The 25,172-nt window shown below is 54.1% G+C and overlaps 9 non-coding genes across 9 annotated transcripts; all 9 read left to right on the top strand.

Annotated features, from left to right (window-relative positions):
* Positions 1–1,342: 1,342 nt before the first annotated feature.
* On the top strand, positions 1,343–1,435 carry LOC132489513 (small nucleolar RNA SNORD116). Its single transcript, XR_009531921.1, has one exon. It is a non-coding gene; the product is annotated as a small nucleolar RNA SNORD116 (small nucleolar RNA).
* Positions 1,436–4,119: 2,684 nt separating this feature from the next.
* LOC132489455 (small nucleolar RNA SNORD116) lies at positions 4,120–4,212 on the top strand. Its single transcript, XR_009531867.1, has one exon. It is a non-coding gene; the product is annotated as a small nucleolar RNA SNORD116 (small nucleolar RNA).
* Positions 4,213–6,895: 2,683 nt separating this feature from the next.
* On the top strand, positions 6,896–6,988 carry LOC132489454 (small nucleolar RNA SNORD116). Its single transcript, XR_009531866.1, has one exon. It is a non-coding gene; the product is annotated as a small nucleolar RNA SNORD116 (small nucleolar RNA).
* Positions 6,989–9,053: 2,065 nt separating this feature from the next.
* Positions 9,054–9,146, top strand: LOC132489510 (small nucleolar RNA SNORD116). Its single transcript, XR_009531920.1, has one exon. It is a non-coding gene; the product is annotated as a small nucleolar RNA SNORD116 (small nucleolar RNA).
* A 2,684-nt stretch (positions 9,147–11,830) lies between these two features.
* LOC132489453 (small nucleolar RNA SNORD116) lies at positions 11,831–11,923 on the top strand. Its single transcript, XR_009531865.1, has one exon. It is a non-coding gene; the product is annotated as a small nucleolar RNA SNORD116 (small nucleolar RNA).
* Positions 11,924–14,607: 2,684 nt separating this feature from the next.
* On the top strand, positions 14,608–14,700 carry LOC132489482 (small nucleolar RNA SNORD116). Its single transcript, XR_009531892.1, has one exon. It is a non-coding gene; the product is annotated as a small nucleolar RNA SNORD116 (small nucleolar RNA).
* A 2,684-nt stretch (positions 14,701–17,384) lies between these two features.
* Positions 17,385–17,477, top strand: LOC132489452 (small nucleolar RNA SNORD116). Its single transcript, XR_009531864.1, has one exon. It is a non-coding gene; the product is annotated as a small nucleolar RNA SNORD116 (small nucleolar RNA).
* A 4,048-nt stretch (positions 17,478–21,525) lies between these two features.
* LOC132489451 (small nucleolar RNA SNORD116) lies at positions 21,526–21,618 on the top strand. Its single transcript, XR_009531863.1, has one exon. It is a non-coding gene; the product is annotated as a small nucleolar RNA SNORD116 (small nucleolar RNA).
* A 2,684-nt stretch (positions 21,619–24,302) lies between these two features.
* LOC132489495 (small nucleolar RNA SNORD116) lies at positions 24,303–24,395 on the top strand. Its single transcript, XR_009531905.1, has one exon. It is a non-coding gene; the product is annotated as a small nucleolar RNA SNORD116 (small nucleolar RNA).
* The last annotated feature ends 777 nt before the right edge of the window (positions 24,396–25,172 follow it).

Genomic DNA, 25,172 nt, shown 5'->3' with positions numbered 1-25,172 from the left:
CGTCCTGTTCGTGATGTGCTGGCATCAGCTGCCCACGAAGGGGATGGCTTTGGCAGTACATGAGGATGCGGTTACGTACTTAACCTGCGTAGAGTTGTGATCCCGTTGCCGGAGGAATGTCGCCCAAAGGGTGTCTTGCGGGACGCCGAGAAGTTGGACATGTTGAAGCGTCTGTGCCGCTCACCTTGGGGGTATTTGGGTTATGCGAACATGCCCTTTGGCCACTTTGTTTCCTTGTTTGGGAATGTGCAAAGCGAAAGTGTTTCTCCGAGAGGGCATGATGCGGCCAGCCCTTGTGGCACGCAGGAGTTTTGGATAGCTAGTGGTTTATCTGGAGCAGTCCGTTGGTGGAGCAGAGATGCGTTCAGTGTTCCGATGCCAGGTGCACTGCCGTGGACAGCCACTGTGCCCTTTGAAGCTTGCAGGTCCCCTCGCGAAGCAGAGTTCTTCCATTGGAAATCGGTCTGTGGTCCTCGGGGAGAGTGACTTTGATCTCTGGGAGGTTCTCGGTAGTGTCACTCTGTCAGTGAAGAAGTGCGAGGATGCATGGGGTATGGTCAGTGTCATCAAAGCAGTCGTGTTTGCGGTCTACCATCCCTGGTATACAGTGACCCCGTGCTTGAATGATGCCTGTGGCTTCCAGTAGGTTCGACTTACCCGGTGGGCAGGAGGAGGGCACGTAGGACAACACTGTCAAGAATTTGAGTGTTTCCTCCGGGTTCACGGCCGCCAAACCTGGTGGCTGGATGCTGGCAACACATGCCTGGGAAGCTAGCCTAGTTTGCGCAGTGGGGTTTGAACGTGGGTCTTGGTTACTGAAGCCCACCACTTTCTGTGGTGGGCATTCCCATGGGTCCTCGCAAAGTGATTTGGCATAGTTGGCATCAATTGGCAGTTGGGCCGAATTTCGTTAGCCCCTTGAGAGGTGCCGGGCTGCATCTTGCCTGTAGCCAGTCGCAGGTCGGCCCGCCCATAGGAGGTTTCCTTGCTCCTAAAAATGATGGGAGTGCCCCCAAGTGCACATTACATATTCTACTAGGTTGCAGGATTTTTGGGTCCATCTATATGTTACACCCACGGTTGGAAAGCAGGTCTCGTCAGGTGTTTGTGCGTTGGTCAGAACTCAGTAAGGTAGGCTTTCACGCACCCTATGATGTGCCATTGGATATGAGGTTTTCCTCAGACGGTCCAAATGGCTGCAAGAGTGGATTGACTGTTGCTCTTTCTGAGTGGCCTGAGGGCTGTGGATTCCCCAGCGTTTTGGAGTATTCCGAGGTCATCTCTCCTCTTCACACCCCCACGGCATGCCCGGTTGTGTTCTGCAGCGTCCCAGCCTGTGCTTGGATCGATAGTGACACCCTTGTATGCATTCCTTGGAAAATCTGAACAAAATGAGTGAGAACACTCTACCGTCTCCTCATCGAATCTGAGGTCCAGCACGTTTCGTCTCTCGGGGGTAGGGGAGAGTGAGGAGTGAGGGCCAGCGTCCCCTTCTGACCTGCATGCAAACACACACCAGGGTTCCAGAATTCGAGGTGCTCCTATCTGGGGGTCCAATGTGTCTGCCCATAAGCTGGGTCATCTACGCATATTAGGTCCCTGCTGAAAGACCGTTGAGGGCATGCGAGGGGGAAGGCTCTCCTGCTGGTCTTCAGAGTCGGAGTGCGTGCTGGTGTAGTCCCAGTAAGCTTGCAGCTTGGAAAGGTGTGCTTTGGCCAGGATCACGTTTGTCCATGCAGCTTCGGGGGCTATTTCTGGAAGCCATAATGAGGAAGCATCCCTGGTTGGAGTCTGGAGCCTCAGGCCAGGCCTGTGTCCCTCCCTGTCATTTGTTTTGGCGCGCTGAAGTTCTTTAGTGCCCGGTGGGGATGGAGCAGTGGGTGGGTGTGGGCTGCGGTTGGTCTTCAACGGAAGGGAGCTGATGGATTAGGGCTAGGTATTGCCCATGTCGGCTACTCCACTGCAGATCCCGACAGAGTTTTGGCACTAAGTGGGTCATCGTGGAGTGGGGTTAGGACCGAGTGCTGCATTGAAGCCTGCGTGGTGGCTGCTGGCCTGCAGAAGATGGCAAGGCATCATGAGGACATGTCCTGTGTGATGTCGTGGGATGGGCTGTCATGATTGGGTTGCAGGAGCTGGCCACGTCTTCCCAAGAATGCGTCCTGTTCGTGATGTGCTGGCATCAGCTGCCCACGAAGGGGATGGCTTTGGCAGTACATGAGGATGCGGTTACGTACTTAACCTGCGTAGAGTTGTGATCCCGTTGCCGGAGGAATGTCGCCCAAAGGGTGTCTTGCGGGACGCCGAGAAGTTGGACATGTTGAAGCGTCTGTGCCGCTCAACTTGGGGGTATTTGGGTTATGCGAACATGCCCTTTGGCCACTTTGTTTCCTTGTTTTGGAATGTGCAAAGCGAAAGTGTTTCTCCGAGAGGGCATGATGCGGCCAGCCCTTGTGGCATGGAGGAGTTTTGGATAGCTAGTGGTTTATCTGGAGCAGTGCGTTGGCGGAGCAGAGATGCGTTTAGTGTTCCGATGCCAGGTGCGCTGCCGTGGACAGCCACTGTGCCCTTTGAAGCTTGCAGGTCCCCTCGCGAAGCAGAGTTCTTCCATTGGAAATCGGTCTGTGGTCCTCGGGGAGAGTGCCTTTGATCTCTGGGAGGTTCTCGGTAGTGTCACTCTGTCAGTGAAGAAGTGCCAGGATGCATGGGGTATGGTCAGTGTCATCAAAGCAGTCGTGTTTGCAGTCTGCCATACCTGGTATACAGTGACCCCGTGTTTGAATGATGTCTATGGCTTCCAGTAGGTTCGACTTACCCGGTGGTCAGGAGGAGGGCACGTAGGACAACACTGTCAAGAATTTGAGTGTTTCCTCCGGGTTCAGGGCCGGCAAACCTGGTGTCTGGATGCTGGCAACACGTGCCTGGGAAGCTAGCCTAGTTTCCGCAGTGGGGTTTGAACGTGGGTCTTGGTTACTGAAGCCCACCACTTCCTGTGGTGGGCATTCCCCTGGGTCCTCGCAAAGTGATTTGTCATAGTTGGCAACAATTGGCAGTTGGGCCGAATTTCGTTAGCCCCTTGAGAGGTGCCGGCCTGCATCTTCCCTGTAGCCAGTCGCAGGTCGGCCCGCCCATAGGAGGTTTCCTTGCTCCTAAAAATGATGGGAGTGGCCCCAAGTGCACATTACCTATTCTACTAGGTTGCAGGATTTCTGGGTCCATCTTTATGTTACACCCACGGTCGGAAAGCAGGTCTCGTCAGGTGTTTGTGCGTTGGTCAGAAGGCTTGGCTGTGGAAGAGTGGAAGTCCGTGGCCTATGTCAAAACGCCCTGGGTTTCAAAGTTCACATTCAGTCTGTTGAAGCTTGAAGAGGTCTTTCTCCATTCAGTCGGGGGGTCCAAATCCAGGACGCTGTGTATAAACTCTGGCTTTTATGGTTCGAGGTCTCAGGAGAGGGCCACAGGAACACACAGAGAGCAAGATGCGGATTCAGAGGCACACAAAGACGCCCACAAGCGCGTCCTCATGTGCAGTAACAATCACACCCGCGCACATGCGTGAAAACAAAAATATACCCTTTCACGTACCGGCCAACGTACATGCCTTAATTCCTGCAGTCGTGCTGTCAGACAAACATTGAGTTCTCTATAAATGTAGACGTCTTTGGGAGGCAGATTCCGAGCTGAAGCCCAGGTAAAAATTCTCATGAATCATGATCTCTGAGTACCCCGGTCCAATTCTGAAGCCTGCCTGATTTATCTCCAGTTCTCAGGTGCAGCTGCTGGACAAGGCTGGCCGTCGGCAAAGACAAGAAGACCTACGCGTTGGCTGATGACTGCAGGTGCTAAGGAAAAGTGGAAAAATGACACAGGGGCCTGTTTCTATGCGTGGCTCTGGCTAACTCAGGAAGGTAGGCTTTCACCCACCCTAAGATGTGCCATTGGATATGAGGTTTTCCTCAGACCGTCCCAGTGGCTGCAAGAGTGGACTGACTGTTGCTCTTTCTGAGTGACCTGAGGGCTGTGGATTCCCCAGGGTTTTGGAGTACTCCGAGGTCATCTCTCCTCTTCAGATCCCCACGGCATGCCCGGTTGTGTTCTGCAGCGTCCCAGCCTGTGCTTGGATCGATGGTGACACCCTTGTATGCATTCCTTGGAAAATCTGAACAAAATGAGTGAGAACACTCTACCGTCTCCTCATCGAATCTGAGGTCCAGCACGTTTCGTCTCTCGGGGTTAGGGGAGAGTGAGGAGTGAGGGCCAGCGTCCCCTTCTGACCTGCATGCAAACACACACCAGGGTTCCAGAATTCGAGGTGCTCCTATCTGGGGGTCCACTGTGTCTGCCCATAAGCTGGGTCATCTACGCATATTAGGTCCCTGCTGAAAGACCGTTGAGGGCATGCGAGGGGGAAGGCTCTCCTGCTGGTCTTCAGAGTTGGAGTGCGTGCTGGTGTAGGCCCAGTAAGCTTGCAGCTTGGAAAGGTCTGCTTTGGCCAGGATCACGTTTGTGCATGCAGCTTCGGGGGCTATTTCTGGAAGCCAAAATGAGGAAGCATCCCTGGTTGGAGTCTGGAGCCTCAGGCCAGGCCAGTGTCCCTCCCTGTCATTTGTTTTGGCGCGCTGAAGTTCTTTAGTGCCCGGTGGGGATGGAGCAGTGGGTGGGTGTGGGCTGCAGTTGGTCTTCAACGGAAGGGAGCTGATGGATTAGGGCTAGGTATTGCCCATGTCGGCTACTCCACTGCAGATCCCGACAGAGTTTTGGCACTAAGTGGGTCATCGTGGAGTGGGGTTAGGACCGAGTGCTGCATTGAAGCCTGCGTGGTGGCTGCTGGCCTGCAGAAGATGGCAAGGCATCATGAGGACATGTCCTGTGTGATGTCGTGGGATGGGCTGTCATGATTGGGTTGCAGGAGCTGGCCACGTCTTCCCAAGAATGCGTCCTGTTCGTGATGTGCTGGCATCAGCTGCCCACGAAGGGGATGGCATTGGCAGTACATGAGGATGTGTTTACGTACTTAACCTGCGTAGAGCTGTGATCCCATTGCCGGAGGAATGTCGCGCAAAGGGTGTCTTGCGGGACGCCGAGAAGTTAGACATGTTGAACCGTCTCTGCCGCTCACCTTGGGGGTATTTGGGTTATGCGAACATGCCCTTTGACCACTTTGTTTCCTTGTTTGGGAATGTGCAAAGCGAAAGTGTTTCTCCGAGAGGGCATGATGCGGCCAGCCATTGTGGCACGCAGGAGTTTTGGATAGCTAGTGGTTTATCTGGAGCAGTCCGTTGGCGGAGCAGAGATGCGTTCAGTGTTCCGATGCCAGGTGCGCTGCCGTGGACAGCCACTGTGCCCTTTGAAGCTTGCAGGTCCCCTCGCGAAGCAGAGTTCTTCCATTGGAAATCGGTCTGTGGTCCTCAGGGAGAGTGCCTTTGATCTCTGGGAGGTTCTCGGTAGTGTCACTCTGTCAGTGAAGAAGTGCCAGGATGCATGGCGTATGGTCAGTGTCATCAAAGCAGTCGTGTTAGCGGTCTCCCATCCCTGGTATACAGTGAACCAGTGTTTGAATGATGTCTGTGGCTTCCAGTAGGTTCGTCTTACCCGGTGGGCAGGAGGAGGGCACCTAGGACAACACTGTCAAGAATTTGAGTGTTTACTCCGGGTTCAGGGCCGCCAAACCTGGTGGCTGGATGCTGGCAACACGTGCCTGGGAAGCTAGCCTAGTTTCCGCAGTGGGGTTTGAACGTGGGTCTTGGTTACTGAAGCCCACCACTTCCTGTGGTGGGCATTCCCATGGGTCCTCGCAAAGTGATTAGGCATAGTTGGCAACAATTGGCAGTTGGGCCGAATTTCGTTAGCCCCTTGAGAGGTGCCGGCCTGCATCTTGCCTGTAGCCAGTCGCAGGTCGGCCCGCCCATAGGAGGTTTCCTTGCTCCTAAAAATGATGGGAGTGCCCCCAAGTGCACATTACATATTCTACTAGGTTGCAGGATTTCTGGGTCCATCTATATGTTACACCCACGGTTGGAAAGCAGGTCTCGTCAGGTGTTTGTGCATTGGTCAGAAGGCTTGGCTGTGGAATAGTTGAAGTCCTTGGCCCATTTGAAACCCCCCTGGGTTTCAAAGTTCACATTCAGTCTGTTGAAGCTTGAAGACGTCTTTCTCCATTCAGTGGGGGGTCCAAATCCAGGACGCTGTGTATAAACTCTGGCTTTTATGGTTCGAGGTCTCAGGAGAGGGCCACAGGGACACACAGAGAGCAAGATGCGGATTCAGAGGCACACAAAGAAGCCCACAAGCACGTCGTCGTGTGCAGTAACAGTCACACACGCGCACATGCGTGAAAACAAAAATATACCCTCTCACGTACTGGCCAATGTACACGCCTTACTTACTGCAGTCGTGCTGTCAGACAAACATTGAGTTCTCTGTAAAGGTAGACGTCCTTGGGAGGCAGGGTCCGAGCTCAAGCCCAGGTAAAAATTCTCATGAATCATGATCTCTGAGTACACCGGTCCAATTCTGAAGCATACCTGATTTATGTCCAGTTCTCAGGTGCAGATGCTGGACAAGGCTGGCCGTCGGCAAAGAGAAGAAGACCTACGCGTTGGCTGATGACTGCAGGTGCTAAGGAAAAGTGGAAAAATGACACGGGGGCATGTTGCTACGCGTGGCTCTGGCTAACTCAGGAAGGTAGGCTTTCACCCACCCTATGATGTGCCATTGGATATGAGGTTTTCCTCAGACGGTCCAAATGGCTGCAAGAGTGGATTGACTGTTGCTCTTTCTGAGTGGCCTGAGGGCTGTGGATTCCCCAGCGTTTTGGAGTACTCCGAGGTCATCTCTCCTCTTCAGACCCCCACGGCATGCCCGGTTGTGTTCTGCAGCGTCCCAGCCTGTGCTTGGATCGATGGTGACACCCTTGTATGCATTCCTTGGAAAATCTGAACAAAATGAGTGAGAACACTCTACCGTCTCCTCATCGAATCTGAGGTCCAGCACGTTTCATCTCTCGGGGGTAGGGGAGAGTGAGGAGTGAGGGCCAGCGTCCCCTTCTGACCTGCATGCAAACACACACCAGGGTTCCAGAATTCGAGGTGCTCCTATCTGGGGGTCCACTGTGTCTGCCCATAAGCTGGGTCATCTACGCACATTAGGTCCCTGCTGAAAGACCGTTGAGGGCATGCGAAGGGGAAGTCTCTCCTGCTGCTCTTGAGAGTCGGAGTGCGTGCCGGTGTAGGCCCAGTAAGCTTGCAGCTTGGAAAGGTGTGCTTTGGCCAGGATCACGTTTGTCCATGCAGCTTCGGGGGCTATTTCTGGAAGCCAAAATGAGGAAGCATCCCTGGTTGGAGTCTGGAGCCTCAGGCCAGGCCTGTGTCCCTCCCTGTCATTTGTTTTGGCGCGCTGAAGTTCTTTAGTGCCCGGTGGGGATGGAGCAGTGGGTGGGTGTGGGCTGCGGTTGGTCTTCAACGGAAGGGAGCTGATGGATTAGGGCTAGGTATTGCCCATGTCGGCTACTCCACTGCAGATCCCGACAGAGTTTTGGCACTAAGTGGGTCATCGTGGAGTGGGGTTAGGACCGAGTGCTGCATTGAAGCCTGCGTGGTGGCTGCTGGCCTGCAGAAGATGGCAAGGCATCATGAGGACATGTCCGGTGTGATGTCGTGGGATGGGCTGTCATGATTGGGTTGCAGGAGCTGGCCACGTCTTCCCAAGAATGCGTCCTGTTCGTGATGTGCTGGCATCAGCTGCCCACGAAGGGGATGGCTTTGGCAGTACATGAGGATGCGGTTACGTACTTAACCTGCGTAGAGTTGTGATCCCGTTGCCGGAGGAATGTCGCCCAAAGGGTGTCTTGCGGGACGCCGAGAAGTTGGACATGTTGAAGCGTCTGTGCCGCTCACCTTGGGGGTATTTGGGTTATGCGAACATGCCCTTTGGCCACTTTGTTTCCTTGTTTGGGAATGTGCAAAGCGAAAGTGTTTCTCCGAGAGGGCATGATGCGGCCAGCCCTTGTGGCACGCAGGAGTTTTGGATAGCTAGTGGTTTATCTGGAGCAGTCCGTTGGTGGAGCAGAGATGCGTTCAGTGTTCCGATGCCAGGTGCACTGCCGTGGACAGCCACTGTGCCCTTTGAAGCTTGCAGGTCCCCTCGCGAAGCAGAGTTCTTCCATTGGAAATCGGTCTGTGGTCCTCGGGGAGAGTGCCTTTGATCTCTGGGAGGTTCTCGGTAGTGTCACTCTGTCAGTGAAGAAGTGCCAGGATGCATGGGGTATGGTCAGTGTCATCAAAGCAGTCGTGTTTGCGGTCTACCATCCCTGGTATACAGTGACCCCGTGCTTGAATGATGCCTGTGGCTTCCAGTAGGTTCGACTTACCCGGTGGGCAGGAGGAGGGCACGTAGGACAACACTGTCAAGAATTTGAGTGTTTCCTCCGGGTTCACGGCCGCCAAACCTGGTGGCTGGATGCTGGCAACACATGCCTGGGAAGCTAGCCTAGTTTGCGCAGTGGGGTTTGAACGTGGGTCTTGGTTACTGAAGCCCACCACTTTCTGTGGTGGGCATTCCCATGGGTCCTCGCAAAGTGATTTGGCATAGTTGGCATCAATTGGCAGTTGGGCTGAATTTCGTTAGCCCCTTGAGAGGTGCCGGGCTGCATCTTGCCTGTAGCCAGTCGCAGGTCGGCCCGCCCATAGGAGGTTTCCTTGCTCCTAAAAATGATGGGAGTGCCCCCAAGTGCACATTACATATTCTACTAGGTTGCAGGATTTTTGGGTCCATCTATATGTTACACCCACGGTTGGAAAGCAGGTCTCGTCAGGTGTTTGTGCGTTGGTCAGAACTCAGTAAGGTAGGCTTTCACGCACCCTATGATGTGCCATTGGATATGAGGTTTTCCTCAGATGGTCCAAATGGCTGCAAGAGTGGATTGACTGTTGCTCTTTCTGAGTGGCCTGAGGGCTGTGGATTCCCCAGCGTTTTGGAGTATTCCGAGGTCATCTCTCCTCTTCACACCCCCACGGCATGCCCGGTTGTGTTCTGCAGCGTCCCAGCCTGTGCTTGGATCGATAGTGACACCCTTGTATGCATTCCTTGGAAAATCTGAACAAAATGAGTGAGAACACTCTACCGTCTCCTCATCGAATCTGAGGTCCAGCACGTTTCGTCTCTCGGGGGTAGGGGAGAGTGAGGAGTGAGGGCCAGCGTCCCCTTCTGACCTGCATGCAAACACACACCAGGGTTCCAGAATTCGAGGTGCTCCTATCTGGGGGTCCAATGTGTCTGCCCATAAGCTGGGTCATCTACGCATATTAGGTCCCTGCTGAAAGACCGTTGAGGGCATGCGAGGGGGAAGGCTCTCCTGCTGGTCTACAGAGTCGGAGTGCGTGCTGGTGTAGTCCCAGTAAGCTTGCAGCTTGGAAAGGTGTGCTTTGGCCAGGATCACGTTTGTCCATGCAGCTTCGGGGGCTATTTCTGGAAGCCATAATGAGGAAGCATCCCTGGTTGGAGTCTGGAGCCTCAGGCCAGGCCAGTGTCCCTCCCTGTCATTTGTTTTGGCGCGCTGAAGTTCTTTAGTGCCCGGTGGGGATGGAGCAGTGGGTGGGTGTGGGCTGCGGTTGGTCTTCAACGGAAGGGAGCTGATGGATTAGGGCTAGGTATTGCCCATGTCGGCTACTCCACTGCAGATCCCGACAGAGTTTTGGCACTAAGTGGGTCATCGTGGAGTGGGGTTAGGACCGAGTGCTGCATTGAAGCCTGCGTGGTGGCTGCTGGCCTGCAGAAGATGGCAAGGCATCATGAGGACATGTCCTGTGTGATGTCGTGGGATGGGCTGTCATGATTGGGTTGCAGGAGCTGGCCACGTCTTCCCAAGAATGCGTCCTGTTCGTGATGTGCTGGCATCAGCTGCCCACGAAGGGGATGGCTTTGGCAGTACATGAGGATGCGGTTACGTACTTAACCTGCGTAGAGTTGTGATCCCGTTGCCGGAGGAATGTCGCCCAAAGGGTGTCTTGCGGGACGCCGAGAAGTTGGACATGTTGAAGCGTCTGTGCCGCTCAACTTGGGGGTATTTGGGTTATGCGAACATGCCCTTTGGCCACTTTGTTTCCTTGTTTTGGAATGTGCAAAGCGAAAGTGTTTCTCCGAGAGGGCATGATGCGGCCAGCCCTTGTGGCATGGAGGAGTTTTGGATAGCTAGTGGTTTATCTGGAGCAGTGCGTTGGCGGAGCAGAGATGCGTTTAGTGTTCCGATGCCAGGTGCACTGCCGTGGACAGCCACTGTGCCCTTTGAAGCTTGCAGGTCCCCTCGCGAAGCAGAGTTCTTCCATTGGAAATCGGTCTGTGGTCCTCGGGGAGAGTGCCTTTGATCTCTGGGAGGTTCTCGGTAGTGTCACTCTGTCAGTGAAGAAGTGCCAGGATGCATGGGGTATGGTCAGTGTCATCAAAGCAGTCGTGTTTGCAGTCTGCCATACCTGGTATACAGTGACCCCGTGTTTGAATGATGTCTATGGCTTCCAGTAGGTTCGACTTACCCGGTGGGCAGGAGGAGGGCACGTAGGACAACACTGTCAAGAATTTGAGTGTTTCCTCCGGGTTCAGGGCCGGCAAACCTGGTGTCTGGATGCTGGCAACACGTGCCTGGGAAGCTAGCCTAGTTTCCACAGTGGGGTTTGAACGTGGGTCTTGGTTACTGAAGCCCACCACTTCCTGTGGTGGGCATTCCCCTGGGTCCTCGCAAAGTGATTTGTCATAGTTGGCAACAATTGGCAGTTGGGCCGAATTTCGTTAGCCCCTTGAGAGGTGCCGGCCTGCATCTTCCCTGTAGCCAGTCGCAGGTCGGCCCGCCCATAGGAGGTTTCCTTGCTCCTAAAAATGATGGGAGTGGCCCCAAGTGCACATTACATATTCTACTAGGTTGCAGGATTTCTGGGTCCATCTTTATGTTACACCCACGGTCGGAAAGCAGGTCTCGTCAGGTGTTTGTGCGTTGGTCAGAAGGCTTGGCTGTGGAAGAGTGGAAGTCCGTGGCCTATGTCAAAACGCCCTGGGTTTCAAAGTTCACATTCAGTCTGTTGAAGCTTGAAGAGGTCTTTCTCCATTCAGTCGGGGGGTCCAAATCCAGGACGCTGTGTATAAACTCTGGCTTTTATGGTTCGAGGTCTCAGGAGAGGGCCACAGGAACACACAGAGAGCAAGATGCGGATTCAGAGGCACACAAAGATGCCCACAAGCGCGTCCTCATGTGCAGTAACAATCACACCCGCGCACATGCGTGAAAACAAAAATATACCCTCTCACGTACCGGCCAACGTACATGCCTTAATTCCTGCAGTCGTGCTGTCAGACAAACATTGAGTTCTCTATAAATGTAGACGTCTTTGGGAGGCAGATTCCGAGCTGAAGCCCAGGTAAAAATTCTCATGAATCATGATCTCTGAGTACCCCGGTCCAATTCTGAAGCCTGCCTGATTTATCTCCAGTTCTCAGGTGCAGCTGCTGGACAAGGCTGGCCGTCGGCAAAGACAAGAAGACCTACGCGTTGGCTGATGACTGCAGGTGCTAAGGAAAAGTGGAAAAATGACACAGGGGCCTGTTTCTATGCGTGGCTCTGGCTAACTCAGGAAGGTAGGCTTTCACCCACCCTAAGATGTGCCATTGGATATGAGGTTTTCCTCAGACCGTCCCAGTGGCTGCAAGAGTGGACTGACTGTTGCTCTTTCTGAGTGACCTGAGGGCTGTGGATTCCCCAGGGTTTTGGATTACTCCGAGGTCATCTCTCCTCTTCAGACCCCCACGGCATGCCCGGTTGTGTTCTGCAGCGTCCCAGCCTGTGCTTGGATCGATGGTGACACCCTTGTATGCATTCCTTGGAAAATCTGAACAAAATGAGTGAGAACACTCTACCGTCTCCTCATCGAATCTGAGGTCCAGCACGTTTCGTCTCTCGGGGGTAGGGGAGAGTGAGGAGTGAGGGCCAGCGTCCCCTTCTGACCTGCATGCAAACACACACCAGGGTTCCAGAATTCGAGGTGCTCCTATCTGGGGGTCCACTGTGTCTGCCCATAAGCTGGGTCATCTACGCATATTAGGTCCCTGCTGAAAGACCGTTGAGGGCATGCGAGGGGGAAGGCTCTCCTGCTGGTCTTCAGAGTCGGAGTGCGTGCTGGTGTAGGCCCAGTAAGCTTGCAGCTTGGAAAGGTCTGCTTTGGCCAGGATCACGTTTGTGCATGCAGCTTCGGGGGCTATTTCTGGAAGCCAAAATGAGGAAGCATCCCTGGTTGGAGTCTGGAGCCTCAGGCCAGGCCAGTGTCCCTCCCTGTCATTTGTTTTGGCGCACTGAAGTTCTTTAGTGCCCGGTGGGGATGGAGCAGTGGGTGGGTGTGGGCTGCAGTTGGTCTTCAACGGAAGGGAGCTGATGGATTAGGGCTAGGTATTGCCCATGTCGGCTACTCCACTGCAGATCCCGACAGAGTTTTGGCACTAAGTGGGTCATCGTGGAGTGGGGTTAGGACCGAGTGCTGCATTGAAGCCTGCGTGGTGGCTGCTGGCCTGCAGAAGATGGCAAGGCATCATGAGGACATGTCCTGTGTGATGTCGTGGGATGGGCTGTCATGATTGGGTTGCAGGAGCTGGCCACGTCTTCCCAAGAATGCGTCCTGTTCGTGATGTGCTGGCATCAGCTGCCCACGAAGGGGATGGCATTGGCAGTACATGAGGATGTGTTTACGTACTTAACCTGCGTAGAGCTGTGATCCCGTTGCCGGAGGAATGTCGCGCAAAGGGTGTCTTGCGGGACGCCGAGAAGTTAGACATGTTGAACCGTCTCTGCCGCTCACCTTGGGGGTATTTGGGTTATGCGAACATGCCCTTTGACCACTTTGTTTCCTTGTTTGGGAATGTGCAAAGCGAAAGTGTTTCTCCGAGAGGGCATGATGCGGCCAGCCATTGTGGCACGCAGGAGTTTTGGATAGCTAGTGGTTTATCTGGAGCAGTCCGTTGGCGGAGCAGAGATGCGTTCAGTGTTCCGATGCCAGGTGCGCTGCCGTGGACAGCCACTGTGCCCTTTGAAGCTTGCAGGTCCCCTCGCGAAGCAGAATTCTTCCATTGGAAATCGGTCTGTGGTCCTCAGGGAGAGTGCCTTTGATCTCTGGGAGGTTCTCGGTAGTGTCACTCTGTCAGTGAAGAAGTGCCAGGATGCATGGCGTATGGTCAGTGTCATCAAAGCAGTCGTGTTAGCGGTCTGCCATCCCTGGTATACAGTGAACCAGTGTTTGAATGATGTCTGTGGCTTCCAGTAGGTTCGACTTACCCAGTGAGCTGGAGGAGGGCACGTAGGACAACACTGTTAAGAATTTGAGTGTTTCCTCCGGGTTCAGGGCCGCCAAACCTGGTGGCTGGATGCTGGCAACACGTGCCTGGGAAGCTAGCCTAGTTTCCACAGTGGGGTTTGAACGTGAGTCTTGGTTACTGAAGCCCACCAATTCCTGTGGTGGGCATTCCCATGGGTCCTCGCAAAGTGATTTGTCATAGTTGGCAACATTTGGCAGTTGGGCCGAATTTCGTTAGCCCCTTGAGAGGTGCCGGGCTGCATCTTGCCTGTAGCCAGTCGCAGGTCGGCCCGCCCATAGGAGGTTTCCTTGCTCCTAAAAATGATGGGAGTGCCCCCAAGTGCACATTACATATTCTACTAGGTTGCAGGATTTCTGGGTCCATCTATATGTTACACCCACGGTCGGAAAGCAGGTCTCGTCAGGTGTTTGTGCGTTGGCCAGAAGGCTTGGCTGTGGAAGAGTGGAAGTCCTTGGCCTATTTCAAAGCCCCCTGGGTTTCAAAGTTCACATTCAGTCTGTTGAAGCTTGAAGAGGTCTTTTTCCATTCAGTGGGGGTGTCCAAATCCAGGACGCTGTGTATAAACTCTGGCTTTTATGGTTCGAGGTCTCAGGAGAGGGCCACAGGGACACACAGAGACCAAGATGCGGATTCAGAGGCACACAAAGAAGCCCGCAAGCGCGTCGTCGTGTGCAGTAACAGTCACACACGCGCACATGCGTGAAAACAAAAATATTCCCTCTCACGTACCGGCCAACGTACATGCCTTACTTCCTGCAGTCGTGCTGTCAGACAAACATTGAGTTCTCTGTAAAGGTAGACGTCCTTGGGAGGCAGGGTCTGAGCTCAAGCCCAGGTAAAAATTCTCATGAATCATGATCTCTGAGTACACCGGTCCAATTCTGAAGCCTGCCTGATTTATGTCCAGTTCTCAGGTGCAGCTGCTGGACAAGGCTGGCCGTCGGCAAAGAGAAGAAGATCTACGCGTTGGCTGATGACTGCAGGTGCTAAGGAAAAGTGGAAAAATGACACGGGGGCATGTTGCTACGCGTGGCTCTGGCTAACTCAGGAAGGTAGGCTTTCACCCACCCGATGATGTGCCATTGGATATGAGGTTTTCCTCAGACGGTCCCAGTGGCTGCAAGAGTGGATTGACTGTTGCTCTTTCTGAGTGGCCTGAGGGCTGTGGATTCCCCAGGGTTTTGGAGTACTCCGAGGTCATCTCTCCTCTTCAGACCCCCACTGCATGCCCGGTTGTGTTCTGTAGCGTCCTAGCCTGTGCTTGGATCAATGATGACACCCTTGTATGCATTCCTTGGAAAATCTGAACAAAATGAGTGAGAACACTCTACCATCTCCTCATCGAATCTGAGGTCCAGCACGTTTCGTCTCTCTGGGGTAGGGGAGAGTGAGGAGTGAGGGCCAGCGTCCCCTTCTGACCTGCATGCAAACACACACCAGGGTTCCAGAATTCGAGGTGCTCCTCTCTGGGGGTCCACTGTGTCTGCCCATAAGCTGGGTCATCTACGCATATTAGGTCCCTGCTGAAAGACCATTGAGGGCATGCGAGGGGGAAGGCTCTCCTGCTGGTCTTCAGAGTCGGAGTGTGTGCTGGTGTAGGCCCAGTAAGCTTGCAGGTTGGAAAGGTGTGCTTTGGCCAGGATCACGTTTGTGCATGCAGCTTCGGGGGCTATTTCTGGAAGCCAAAATGAGGAAGCATCCCTGGTTGGAGCCTGGAGCCTCAGGCCAGGCAGGTGTCCCTCTCTGTCATTTGTTTTGGCGCGTTGAAGTTCTTTAGTGCCCGGTGGGGATGGAGCAGTGGGTGGGTGTGGGCTGGGGTTGGTCTTCAACGGAAGGGAGCTGATGGATTAGGGCTAGGTATTGCCCATGTCGGCTACTCCACTGCAGCTCCTGACAGAGTTTTGGCACTAAGTGGGTCATCGTGGAGTGGGGTTAGGACCGAGTGCTACATTGAAGCCTGCGTGGTGGCTGCTGGCCTGCAGAAGATGGCAAGGCATCATGAGGACATGTCCTGTGTGATGTCGTGGGATGGGCTGTCATGATTGGGTTGCAGGAGCTGGCCACGTCTTCCCAAGAATGCGTCCTGTTCGTGATGTGCTGGCATCAGCTGCCCACAAAGGGGATGGCTTTGGCAGTACATGAGGATGCGGTTACGTACTTAACCTGAGTAGAGCTGTGATCCCGTTGCAGGAGGAATGTCGCCCAAAGGGTGTCTTGCGGCACGCCGAGACGTTAGACATGTTGAAGCGTCTGTGCCGCTCACCTTGGGGGTATTTGGGTTATGCGAACATGCCCTTTGGCCACTTTGTTTCCTTGTTTGGGAATGTGCAAAGCGAAAGTGTTTCTCCGAGAGGGCATGATGCGGCCAGCCCTTGTGGCACGCAGGAGTTTTGGATAGCTAGTGGTTTATCTGGAGCAGTGCATTGGCGGAGCAGAGATGCGTTTAGTGTTCCGATGCCAGGTGCGCTGCCGTGGACAGCCACTGTGCCCTTTGAAGCTTGCAGGTCCCCTCGCGAAGCAGAGTTCTTCCATTGGAAATCGGTCTGTGGTCCTCGGGGAGAGTGCCTTTGATCTCTGGGAGGTTCTCGGTAGTGTCACTCTGTCAGTGAAGAAGTGCCAGGATGCATGGGGTATGGTCAGTGTCATCAAAGCAGTCGTGTTTGCAGTCTGCCATACCTGGTATACAGTGACCCCGTGTTTGAATGATGTCTATGGCTTCCAGTAGGTTCGACTTACCCGGTGGGCAGGAGGAGGGCACGTAGGACAACACTGTCAAGAATTTGAGTGTTTCCTCCGGGTTCAGGGCCGCCAAACCTGGTGTCTGGATGCTGGCAACACGTGCCTGGGAAGCTAGCCTAGTTTGCGCAGTGGGGTTTGAACGTGGGTCTTGGTTACTGAAGCCCACCACTTCCTGTGGTGGGCATTCCCCTGGGTCCTCGCAAAGTGATTTGTCATAGTTGGCAACAATTGGCAGTTGGGCCGAATTTCGTTAGCCCCTTGAGAGGTGACGGGCTGCATCTTGCCTGTAGCCAGTCGCAGGTCGGCCCGCCCATAGGAGGTTTCCTTGCTCCTAAAAATGATGGGAGTGGCCCCAAGTGCACATTACATATTCTACTAGGTTGCAGGATTTCTGGGTCCATCTTTATGTTACACCCACGGTCGGAAAGCAGGTCTCGTCAGGTGTTTGTGCGTTGGTCAGAAGGCTTGGCTGTGGAAGAGTGGAAGTCCGTGGCCTATGTCAAAACGCCCTGGGTTTCAAAGTTCACATTCAGTCTGTTGAAGCTTGAAGAGGTCTTTCTCCATTCAGTCGGGGGGTCCAAATCCAGGACGCTGTGTATAAACTCTGGCTTTTATGGTTCGAGGTCTCAGGAGAGGGCCACAGGAACACACAGAGAGCAAGATGCGGATTCAGAGGCACACAAAGACGCCCACAAGCGCGTCCTCATGTGCAGTAACAATCACACCCGCGCACATGCGTGAAAACAAAAATATACCCTCTCACGTACCGGCCAATGTACATGCCTTAATTCCTGCAGTCGTGCTGTCAGACAAACATTGAGTTCTCTATAAATGTAGACGTCTTTGGGAGGCAGATTCCGAGCTGAAGCCCAGGTAAAAATTCTCATGAATCATGATCTCTGAGTACCCCGGTCCAATTCTGAAGCCTGCCTGATTTATCTCCAGTTCTCAGGTGCAGCTGCTGGACAAGGCTGGCCGTCGGCAAAGACAAGAAGACCTACGCGTTGGCTGATGACTGCAGGTGCTAAGGAAAAGTGGAAAAATGACACGGGGGCCTGTTTCTATGCGTGGCTCTGGCTAACTCAGGAAGGTAGGCTTTCACCCACCCTAAGATGTGCCATTGGATATGAGGTTTTCCTCAGACCGTCCCAGTGGCTGCAAGAGTGGACTGACTGTTGCTCTTTCTGAGTGACCTGAGGGCTGTGGATTCCCCAGGGTTTTGGAGTACTCCGAGGTCATCTCTCCTCTTCAGACCCCCACGGCATGCCCGGTTGTGTTCTGCAGCGTCCCAGCCTGTGCTTGGATCGATGGTGACACCCTTGTATGCATTCCTTGGAAAATCTGAACAAAATGAGTGAGAACACTCTACCGTCTCCTCATCGAATCTGAGGTCCAGCACGTTTCGTCTCTCGGGGGTAGGGGAGAGTGAGGAGTGAGGGCCAGCGTCCCCTTCTGACCTGCATGCAAACACACACCAGGGTTCCAGAATTCGAGGTGCTCCTATCTGGGGGTCCACTGTGTCTGCCCATAAGCTGGGTCATCTACGCATATTAGGTCCCTGCTGAAAGACCGTTGAGGGCATGCGAGGGGGAAGGCTCTCCTGCTGGTCTTCAGAGTCGGAGTGCGTGCTGGTGTAGGCCCAGTAAGCTTGCAGCTTGGAAAGGTCTGCTTTGGCCAGGATCACGTTTGTGCATGCAGCTTCGGGGGCTATTTCTGGAAGCCAAAATGAGGAAGCATCCCTGGTTGGAGTCTGGAGCCTCAGGCCAGGCCAGTGTCCCTCCCTGTCATTTGTTTTGGCGCGCTGAAATTCTTTAGTGCCCGGTGGGAATGGAGCAGTGGGTGGGTGTGGGCTGCGGTTGGTCTTCAACGGAAGGGAGCTGATGGATTAGGGCTAGGTATTGCCCATGTCGGCTACTCCACTGCAGATCCCGACAGAGTTTTGGCACTAAGTGGGTCATCGTGGAGTGGGGTTAGGACCGAGTGCTGCATTGAAGCCTGCGTGGTGGCTGCTGGCCTGCAGAAGATGGCAAGGCATCATGAGGACATGTCCTGTGTGATGTCGTGGGATGGGCTGTCATGATTGGGTTGCAGGAGCTGGCCACGTCTTCCCAAGAATGCGTCCTGTTCGTGATGTGCTGGCATCAGCTGCCCACGAAGGGGATGGCTTTGGCAGTACATGAGTATGCGGTTACGTACTTAACCTGCGTAGAGTTGTGATCCCGATGCCGGAGGAATGTCGCCCAAAGGGTGTCTTGTGGGACGCCGAGAAGTTGGACATGTTGAAGCGTCTGTGCCGCTCACCTTGGGGGTATTTGGGTTATGCGAACATGCCCTTTGGCCACTTTGTTTCCTTGTATGGGAATGTTCAAAGCGAAAGTGTTTCTCCGAGAGGGCATGATGCGGCCAGCCCTTGTGGCACGCAGGAGGTTTGGACAGCTAGTGGTTTATCTGGAGCAGTCCGTTGGCGGAGCAGAGATGCGTTCAGTGTTCTGATGCCAGGTGCGCTGCTGTGGACAGCCACTGTGCCCTTTGAAGCTTGCAGGTCCCCTCGCGAAGCAGAGTTCTTCCATTGGAAATCGGTCTGTGGTCCTCGGGGAGAGTGCCTTTGATCTCTGGGAGGTTCTCGGTAGTGTCACTCTGTCAGTGAAGAAGTGCCAGGATGCATGGCGTATGGTCAGTGTCATCAAAGCAGTCGTGTTTGCGGTCTGCCATCCCTGGTATACAGTGACCCCGTGTTTGAATGATGTCTGTGGCTTCCAGTAGGTTCGACTTACCCAGTGGGCAGGAGGAGGGCCTGTAGGCATGTAGGTCCCCTTCTGACCTGCATGCAAACACACACCAGGGTTCCAGAATTCGAGGTGCTCCTATCTGGGTGTCCACTGTGTCTGCCCATAAGCTGGGTCATCTACGCATGTTAGGTCCCTGCTGAAAGACCGTTGAGGGCATGCGAGAGGGAAGGCTCTCCTGCTGGTCTTCAGAGTCGGAGTGTGTGCTGGTGTAGGCCCAGTAAGCTTGCAGCTTGGAAAGGTGTGCTTTGGCCAGGATCACATTTGTGCATGCAGCTTCGGGGGCTATTTCTGGAAGCCAAAATGAGGAAGCGTCCCTGGTTGGAGCCTGGAGCCTCAGGCCAGGCCTGTGTCCCTCCCTGTCATTTGTTTTGGCGCGTTGAAGTTCTTTAGTGCCCGGTGGGGATGGAGCAGTGGGTGGGTGTGGGCTGGGGTTGGTCTTCAACGGAAGGGAGCTGATGGATTAGGGCTAGGTATTGCCCATGTCGGCTACTCCACTGCAGATCCCGACAGAGTTTTGGCACTAAGTGGGTCATCGTGGAGTGGGGTTAGGACCGAGTGCTGCATTGAAGCCTGCGTGGTGGCTGCTGGCCTGCAGAAGATGGCAAGGCATCATGAGGACATGTCCTGTGTGATGTCGTGGGATGGGCTGTCATGATTGGGTTGCAGGAGCTGGCCACGTCTTCCCAAGAATGCGTCCTGTTCGTGATGTGCTGGCATCAGCTGCCCACGAAGGGGATGGCTTTGGCAGTACATGAGGATGCGGTTACGTACTTAACCTGAGTAGAGCTGTGATCCCGTTGCAGGAGGAATGTCGCCCAAAGGGTGTCTTGCGGCACGCCGAGACGTTAGACATGTTGAAGCGTCTGTGCCGCTCACCTTGGGGGTATTTGGGTTATGCGAACATGCCCTTTGGCCACTTTGTTTCCTTGTTTGGGAATGTGCAAAGCGAAAGTGTTTCTCCGAGAGGGCATGATGCGGCCAGCCCTTGTGGCACGCAGGAGTTTTGGATAGCTAGTGGTTTATCTGGAGCAGTGCGTTGGCGGAGCAGAGATGCGTTTAGTGTTCCGATGCCAGGTGCGCTGCCGTGGACAGCCACTGTGCCCTTTGAAGCTTGCAGGTCCCCTCGCGAAGCAGAGTTCTTCCATTGGAAATCGGTCTGTGGTCCTCGGGGAGAGTGCCTTTGATCTCTGGGAGGTTCTCGGTAGTGTCACTCTGTCAGTGAAGAAGTGCCAGGATGCATGGGGTTTGGTCAGTGTCATCAAAGCAGTCGTGTTTGCAGTCTGCCATACCTGGTATACAGTGACCCCGTGTTTGAATGATGTCTATGGCTTCCAGTAGGTTCGGCTTACCCGGTGGGCAGGAGGAGGGCACGTAGGACAACACTGTCAAGAATTTGAGTGTTTCCTCCGGGTTCAGGGCCGCCAAACCTGGTGTCTGGATGCTGGCAACACGTGCCTGGGAAGCTAGCCTAGTTTCCGCAGTGGGGTTTGAACGTGGGTCTTGGTTACTGAAGCCCACCACTTCCTGTGGTGGGCATTCCCCTGGGTCCTCGCAAAGTGATTTGTCATAGTTGGCAACAATTGGCAGTTGGGCCGAATTTCGTTAGCCCCTTGAGAGGTGCCGGGCTGCATCTTGCCTGTAGCCAGTCGCAGGTCGGCCCGCCCATAGGAGGTTTCCTTGCTCCTAAAAATGATGGGAGTGGCCCCAAGTGCACATTACATATTCTACTAGGTTGCTGGATTTCTGGGTCCATCTTTATGTTACACCCACGGTCGGAAAGCAGGTCTCGTCAGGTGTTTGTGCGTTGGTCAGAAGGCTTGGCTGTGGAAGAGTGGAAGTCCGTGGCCTATGTCAAAACGCCCTGGGTTTCAAAGTTCACATTCAGTCTGTTGAAGCTTGAAGACGTCTTTCTCCATTCAGTCGGGGGGTCCAAATCCAGGACGCTGTGTATAAACTCTGGCTTTTATGGTTCGAGGTCTCAGGAGAGGGCCACAGGAACACACAGAGAGCAAGATGCGGATTCAGAGGCACACAAAGACGCCCACAAGCGCGTCCTCATGTGCAGTAACAATCACACCCGCGCACATGCGTGAAAACAAAAATATACCCTCTCACGTACCGGCCAACGTACATGCCTTAATTCCTGCAGTCGTGCTGTCAGACAAACATTGAGTTCTCTATAAATGTAGACGTCTTTGGGAGGCAGATTCCGAGCTGAAGCCCAGGTAAAAATTCTCATGAATCATGATCTCTGAGTACCCCGGTCCAATTCTGAAGCCTGCCTGATTTATCTCCAGTTCTCAGGTGCAGCTGCTGGACAAGGCTGGCCGTCGGCAAAGACAAGAAGACCTACGCGTTGGCTGATGACTGCAGGTGCTAAGGAAAAGTGGAAAAATGACACAGGGGCCTGTTTCTATGCGTGGCTCTGGCTAACTCAGGAAGGTAGGCTTTCACCCACCCTAAGATGTGCCATTGGATATGAGGTTTTCCTCAGACCGTCCCAGTGGCTGCAAGAGTGGACTGACTGTTGCTCTTTCTGAGTGACCTGAGGGCTGTGGATTCCCCAGGGTTTTGGATTACTCCGAGGTCATCTCTCCTCTTCAGACCCCCACGGCATGCCCGGTTGTGTTCTGCAGCGTCCCAGCCTGTGCTTGGATCGATGGTGACACCCTTGTATGCATTCCTTGGAAAATCTGAACAAAATGAGTGAGAACACTCTACCGTCTCCTCATCGAATCTGAGGTCCAGCACGTTTCGTCTCTCGGGGTTAGGGGAGAGTGAGGAGTGAGGGCCAGCGTCCCCTTCTGACCTGCATGCAAACACACACCAGGGTTCCAGAATTCGAGGTGCTCCTATCTGGGTGTCCACTGTGTCTGCCCATAAGCTGGGTCATCTACGCATATTAGGTCCCTGCTGAAAGACCGTTGAGGGCATGCGAGGGGGAAGGCTCTCCTGCTGGTCTTCAGAGTCGGAGTGCGTGCTGGTGTAGGCCCAGTAAGCTTGCAGCTTGGAAAGGTCTGCTTTGGCCAGGATCACGTTTGTGCATGCAGCTTCGGGGGCTATTTCTGGAAGCCAAAATGAGGAAGCATCCCTGGTTGGAGTCTGGAGCCTCAGGCCAGGCCAGTGTCCCTCCCTGTCATTTGTTTTGGCGTGCTGAAGTTCTTTAGTGCCCGGTGGGGATGGAGCAGTGGGTGGGTGTGGGCTGCGGTTGGTCTTCAACGGAAGGGAGCTGATGGATTAGGGCTAGGTATTGCCCATGTCGGCTACTCCACTGCAGATCCCGACAGAGTTTTGGCACTAAGTGGGTCATCGTGGAGTGGGGTTAGGACCGAGTGCTGCATTGAAGCCTGCGTGGTGGCTGCTGGCCTGCAGAAGATGGCAAGGCATCATGAGGACATGTCCTGTGTGATGTCGTGGGATGGGCTGTCATGATTGGGTTGCAGGAGCTGGCCACGTCTTCCCAAGAATGCGTCCTGTTCGTGATGTGCTGGCATCAGCTGCCCACGAAGGGGATGGCATTGGCAGTACATGAGGATGTGTTTACGTACTTAACCTGCGTAGAGCTGTGATCCCGTTGCCGGAGGAATGTCGCGCAAAGGGTGTCTTGCGGGACGCCGAGAAGTTAGACATGTTGAAGCGTCTCTGCCGCTCACCTTGGGGGTATTTGGGTTATGCGAACATGCCCTTTGACCACTTTGTTTCCTTGTTTGGGAATGTGCAAAGCGAAAGTGTTTCTCCGAGAGGGCATGATGCGGCCAGCCATTGTGGCACGCAGGAGTTTTGGATAGCTAGTGGTTTATCTGGAGCAGTCCATTGGCGGAGCAGAGATGTGTTCAGTGTTCCGATGCCAGGTGCGCTGCCGTGGACAGCCACTGTGCCCTTTGAAGCTTGCAGGTCCCCTCGCGAAGCAGAGTTCTTCCATTGGAAATCGGTCTGTGGTCCTCAGGGAGAGTGCCTTTGATCTCTGGGAGGTTCTCGGTAGTGTCACTCTGTCAGTGAAGAAGTGCCAGGATGCATGGCGTATGGTCAGTGTCATCAAAGCAGTCGTGTTTGCGGTCTGCCATCCCTGGTATACAGTGAACCCGTGTTTGAATGATGTCTGTGGCTTCCAGTAGGTTCGACTTACCCGGTGAGCTGGAGGAGGGCACGTAGGACAACACTGTTAAGAATTTGAGTGTTTCCTCCGGGTTCAGGGCCGCCAAACCTGGTGTCTGGATGCTGGCAACACGTGCCTGGGAAGCTAGCCTAGTTTCCACAGTGGGGTTTGAACGTGAGTCTTGGTTACTGAAGCCCACCAATTCCTGTGGTGGGCATTCCCATGGGTCCTCGCAAAGTGATTTGTCATAGTTGGCAACATTTGGCAGTTGGGCCGAATTTCGTTAGCCCCTTGAGAGGTGCCGGGCTGCATCTTGCCTGTAGCCAGTCGCAGGTCGGCCCGCCCATAGGAGGTTTCCTTGCTCCTAAAAATGATGGGAGTGCCCCCAAGTGCACATTACATATTCTACTAGGTTGCAGGATTTCTGGGTCCATCTATATGTTACACCCACGGTCGGAAAGCAGGTCTCGTCAGGTGTTTGTGCGTTGGCCAGAAGGCTTGGCTGTGGAAGAGTGGAAGTCCTTGGCCTATTTCAAAGCCCCCTGGGTTTCAAAGTTCACATTCAGTCTGTTGAAGCTTGAAGAGGTCTTTTTCCATTCAGTGGGGGGGTCCAAATCCAGGACGCTGTGTATAAACTCTGGCTTTTATGGTTCGAGGTCTCAGGAGAGGGCCACAGGGACACACAGAGACCAAGATGCGGATTCAGAGGCACACAAAGAAGCCCGCAAGCGCATCGTCGTGTGCAGTAACAGTCACACACGCGCACATGCGTGAAAACAATAATATTCCCTCTCACGTACCGGCCAACGTACATGCCTTACTTCCTGCAGTCGTGCTGTCAGACAAACATTGAGTTCTCTGTAAAGGTAGACGTCCTTGGGAGGCAGGGTCTGAGCTCAAGCCCAGGTAAAAATTCTCATGAATCATGATCTCTGAGTACACCGGTCCAATTCTGAAGCCTGCCTGATTTATGTCCAGTTCTCAGGTGCAGCTGCTGGACAAGGCTGGCCGTCGGCAAAGAGAAGAAGACCTACGCGTTGGCTGATGACTGCAGGTGCTAAGGAAAAGTGGAAAAATGACACGGGGGCATGTTGCTATGCGTGGCTCTGGCTAACTCAGGAAGGTAGGCTTTCACCCACCCTATGATGTGCCATTGGATATGAGGTTTTCCTCAGACGGTCCCAGTGGCTGCAAGAGTGGATTGACTGTTGCTCTTTCTGAGTGGCCTGAGGGCTGTGGATTCCCCAGGGTTTTGGAGTACTCCGAGGTCATCTCTCCTCTTCAGACCCCCACTGCATGCCCGGTTGTGTTCTGCAGCATCCTAGCCTGTGCTTGGATCAATGATGACACCCTTGTATGCATTCCTTGGAAAATCTGAACAAAATGAGTGAGGACACTCTACCGTCTCCTCATCGAATCTGAGGTCCAGCACGTTTCGTCTCTCGGGGGTAGGGGAGAGTGAGGAGTGAGGGCCAGCGTCCCCTTCTGACCTGCATGCAAACACACACCAGGGTTCCATAATTCGAGGTGCTCCTATCTGGGGGTCCACTGTGTCTGCCCATAAGCTGGGTCATCTACGCATATTAGGTCCCTGCTGAAAGACCATTGAGGGCATGCGAGGGGGAAGGCTCTCCTGCTGGTCTTCAGAGTCGGAGTGTGTGCTGGTGTAGGCCCAGTAAGCTTGCAGCTTGGAAAGTTGTGCTTTGGCCAGGATCACGTTTGTGCATGCAGCTTCGGGGGCTATTTCTGGAAGCCAAAATGAGGAAGCATCCCTGGTTGGAGCCTGGAGCCTCAGGCCAGGCAGGTGTCCCTCTCTGTCATTTGTTTTGGCGCGCTGAAGTTCTTTAGTGCCCGGTGGGGATGGAGCAGTGTGTGGGTGTGGGCTGGGGTTGGTCTTCAACGGAAGGGAGCTGATGGATTAGGGCTAGGTATTGCCCATGTCGGCTACTCCACTGCAGCTCCCGACAGAGTTTTGGCACTAAGTGGGTCATCGTGGACTGGGGTTAGGACCGAGTGCTGCATTGAAGCCTGCGTGGTGGCTGCTGGCCTGCAGAAGATGGCAAGGCATCATGAGGACATGTCCTGTGTGATGTCGTGGGATGGGCTGTCATGATTGGGTTGCAGGAGCTGGCCACGTCTTCCCAAGAATGCGTCCTGTTCGTGATGTGCTGGCATCAGCTGCCCACGAAGGGGATGGCTTTGGC

The sequence above is a fragment of the Mesoplodon densirostris genome, chromosome 4 (assembly GCF_025265405.1).
Source record: "Mesoplodon densirostris isolate mMesDen1 chromosome 4, mMesDen1 primary haplotype, whole genome shotgun sequence".
Lineage (NCBI taxonomy): Eukaryota > Metazoa > Chordata > Mammalia > Artiodactyla > Ziphiidae > Mesoplodon > Mesoplodon densirostris.
The sequence above is the reverse complement of the archived record's forward strand: the minus strand, read 5'-3'. Positions and strand labels throughout refer to the sequence as shown.